This window comes from Ptiloglossa arizonensis, chromosome 2 (assembly GCF_051014685.1).
Source record: "Ptiloglossa arizonensis isolate GNS036 chromosome 2, iyPtiAriz1_principal, whole genome shotgun sequence".
Lineage (NCBI taxonomy): Eukaryota > Metazoa > Arthropoda > Insecta > Hymenoptera > Colletidae > Ptiloglossa > Ptiloglossa arizonensis.
In genome coordinates, this window is record NC_135049.1 from 19,227,240 (window position 1) to 19,231,314 (window position 4,075).

General features: G+C 44.8%; 1 protein-coding gene across 9 annotated transcripts in view; it reads right to left on the minus strand.

The window, feature by feature from the left end:
* The window catches only part of LOC143143825 (uncharacterized), a 134,402-nt gene that overhangs the window by 129,921 nt on the left and 406 nt on the right, over positions 1–4,075 (minus strand). The window lies entirely within an intron of this gene.

The window sequence follows — 4,075 nt, forward strand, 5'->3', positions numbered from 1 at the left end:
GAAATTTAATACCCGTTAGAGGAATCGTTGCACGTGGAATAAGTAGCATAGCTCGTCGCGTATAACTCCTCCCGATGACGCAATTTTCCGCTTCACAATAAATAACGAAACCGTGCGCGCCGCCACGGCACTCGGTATTATTTACTCCCCATTACCGCGCTTAATGGGCCAACTGTTGCAAAGAAACGCGAGAGATACACCCGTTAGCTGAAAAAGACCGAATGGATTTACTACGTTGGTACCGGTACTCGTTGGATTCGTTCTCGAATTCCGTGCAACGACGTCTACGTGGCGTTTGTCGTTGCATCGTCTGGTTTGCGTTGCTGGCAGTACGCGAAACCGCAGCAATAATCGCGCGATCGGTAACGTCACCGGTGTACGGTGACTGGTTTTATTTGCATACGTAAAAATAAAAAACGCACCGCTGCGTGATTTTCGTTTTCGATGGAACGAGAACCGTTCGATATTCCGTTCGTACGTGTTCTGTTAATATCGTCGATTTATGTTAAATATAATGAATCTGTTACACTCGTGTCTAAGGAACGAAAACTCACCGTATCGTACTCGTCCGTATTCTAATTTCGAGTTTACATTGAATGCAACGATCCTATTGCGTTCGCGATCTTCTGTATTATTTTCCAGATCGAGTTAATAATAGCATATAGCTGTAACTCCTCTCTGTATCGTAAACGATATTCAATCACGGGTCAATAAGTATTTAATCTTTATCACTCGGGCGGTAACGGATCAGAATTTTCTTATCTCTCGTTGTTTCAATTTTTATCCGGACTAATCCAACCACCCTTGTTTCTCTATTTGTGACGGTGATTGTAAAACGAGCCTGGTAATATAACAACTACCCTTGCTTCTTTATTTGCGACGGTGATTACAAAATTGGCCTATAAATTAAACAATTATCCTCGTTTCTCTATTGTTCAATCGGCCTAATAATTTCTCACATATTTTTCCATGGTAATAAATTCAATACGCTGGATCTCTCGTCTCGTTTTCGCGGTACCGACAGGTTTCTTCCTTAGCACGTGTCGTCACCCGGTTCCCCTAATTCCAACACGGAACATCGAACCGCGCAATCTCGGTAAACTCGTTGATCTCGGCGCAACCGTATCCGCGTGTCATCGTATTCGTTTAACGGCAACGATCCGCCCATGAAACAATTTGCTCGTATATCTCGGCGTCCATTGAATTCGAGTTCCCGTGGGTTTAATTAAAAAACGTTGCTCGGGCCAAGGAAACGCGTAGGTGTAACGATCAGCCCCGGGGGTATCGGTAGGTACCGTACGGATGAGAGATACAGGGATTTGAACGGTTTTCGCCTCGCTCGCGCGCAAAGGAGACGAGAGAGAGAGATCTACAACCGCGAGCCGGCGTGTAACGTTAAATATTGCTCCCGGGCCACGGATTTAAACGACGCGGGTTGGAATTCTTACGCATGCGTAATTGGATAAGGATCGGGAGAGGTTGTCGCCCCCTCGCGGTCCTCGCCAGCTTCCCGAAACGCACGCCGAAGAAAGAGCGAAACTTTATTGCAGTCGTATTTCTTTGGTCGGACCGGGCGAAACGGTACGCGTACTCGTAATTTTGTCGACCACGGTGGAATCCCTACTCTAACCCTTTCTCCTCCGCCCCCACCCTTCGCCCCGATCGTCGCCAGTTACCGCTGCGTTTTATTATTCCGATCGTCGAAATAATCGACCGCCTCCTGTGAGCCGTTACTTACCACGACTTCCACGGTGCATGGTTAATGACCGAGAAACGTTGAATCTACTATCGCGATTATATTAATTACACACCGGTCCCGTCTCGCGTACGACGTCGGAAAACGAAACAAAGAGGCGATCACCGTTGTGTCGCAACACCGAGAAGACAAAAACAGTATTCGACGCTCGCTACTGCGATCAAGGTTAGGCGAGGTTGTATACAAGCAACGGTCAAACGGGCGGCGTGCGATTTAGCACGCCCGATATCGAGCACAGCGCAAGACTTTAATGTTTTCTAAATTGATGTGTCTTCCTGCGTCATCATCTCGCTTATGCAACGTACGCGTGCTTTTCGATCATGTGATTCATTGTTCTAATTCAACGAGGATCGTGTTATATGGACAGAAGAGGTTCCCTTTTACTTCCTGGTTCGATATGTTATGATTAACTGTTAAAGATCTACGCGTATACCGTGCACCCGATGCGTACGTATGCGCGCGTACGTGCGTTCGATCGTTCCCGATGTCGAAAACACGAATAAGGATTCGGTTCGTCTACGTCACGGACGCGATCGAGTTTGATCGGCGATGTTGACATTTCAAGGGCACATTCGTCTCGCGAAACTATTTGTATCGGGGCAAACTGATCGTCCGCTCGAAGGCAAATGCAACGAGCTGGATGACGCGAGTTTCTCGAGAATAGTATACATTGGTCGTAAATTAGGCAGCAGTCGCGACTTGAAATAGCGATTCTCAACTATTGTTTAACGATACGCGCAGGTTGCACGATGCTGCGTTAGAAATCACTGTTCCTCGTTTTCGAACGATCCGAATCACTGAACACCTGCTTTTTAGTAGAATAGAATTTAACGCGGATGTTGTAAACAATTGTTATTGTCATAAATAATAAAAGTTTCCTCGAGTGTTCTGCAGATCGCTTCCTCGAAATATCAGTTTGAATATTCCATTGTGGAAGAAATATAATAGTTGAGAACCACTATTCCCTGTGTCGAAAACTGTGGTATAATCTCTGTAACTAATAATCCACTAAAAGATTCAATTTGCCTGTAAGATATTTTCTCCTAAACAACTTTTGTATAAGCAATAGTCTACTGCGGTTCGAGAGATGATTCCGTGTATACGTGTTAATCGGACATATTGTGTAAACGCGAGAGGTAATAAATGCGAGGAAAGATTTTCAACCAATGTTTTAATTTCAAGTGTCCGTGGTTGCCCAGCATTCTCACGTCATTTGTCAGATGTCCTTGGCGGGCAACTTCAAAGAAAAGGATACGAACTGTTTCATTCCGCTTGCCACGTCACGCAGGCTTTTTAACAGTACCGAACGACTGACACGTTACCGCTTAATTCGGTACAATATACAGGAGACAGAAGCACGAATCTACCACTAAATACGCATCGGTGAGAAAACGAGACGACGATGAGAGTATATTCGACAGATTGCTTTCGCGTTCTCGTCCCCCGAAAAATATCAAATTGGTACTTCGCTAGAAATGTCCCTTTTCTTCGACAGGAATACACGAGAAATCAAGCGTAACCATAACCGGAATTTACAATATATGATTTTACATCGTTGTATCGCAACCTTTAACATGTTTCTGTAGCCACTTTCACTTTACATAACGTGCTTTGTGCTGCAGATATGTTTAGTAATCCGGGAACGTTCGTAAGATTAACGTTTATTGAAAAAAATGTAATCGCTCCGTCCATTGTCGTAATCGAGATATCTGATTCACTTTGTAACTGTAATAAAGGCATTGCTCCACTGGATACTTTTAATTTCACCTATCGAAATTACATCGTACCGTAGATGTGTTTCAATCCCGAAACTTCGTAAAATTAGTTCCCGTGCGAAGGTGAGGTAAGAACAGACCCCCCGAAGTAATAATTTAAAGCTCGTTAACGCAAGTAAACTTGAACGTTAATACTTTCATTTAACTCAACCGACGAGCCATCGTAATAAAAACGATACGTCACAATAGAAGAAAGAAGGGTAATGAACGACAATATGTCCTCTCTGTCCCCCTTCGCCCCGATATCCAATGAAATAAAACGAGTCGCCTCTACACACACTTCACCGTGACAGCTGTCAAAAGTGGCGAAGCGTCCACACGCAAACGCAGACGCAAGGGAGACCATTCAAAGAAGCAAGATAGAAAGGACGAAGGAAAACGAGGATAGAAAGGGAAGACCGCAGGGAGGTGGACGCTCGCGTAAACACGCAAGCCTTACGCTGTTACGAGCGAGAAGGAAGTAACATATTAAGGATAAAGGAAGAGAGAAAGAAGGTTAGAACCGCACACTGAATTCCGAGTGCGACGGCGCGGCGGTGGATAC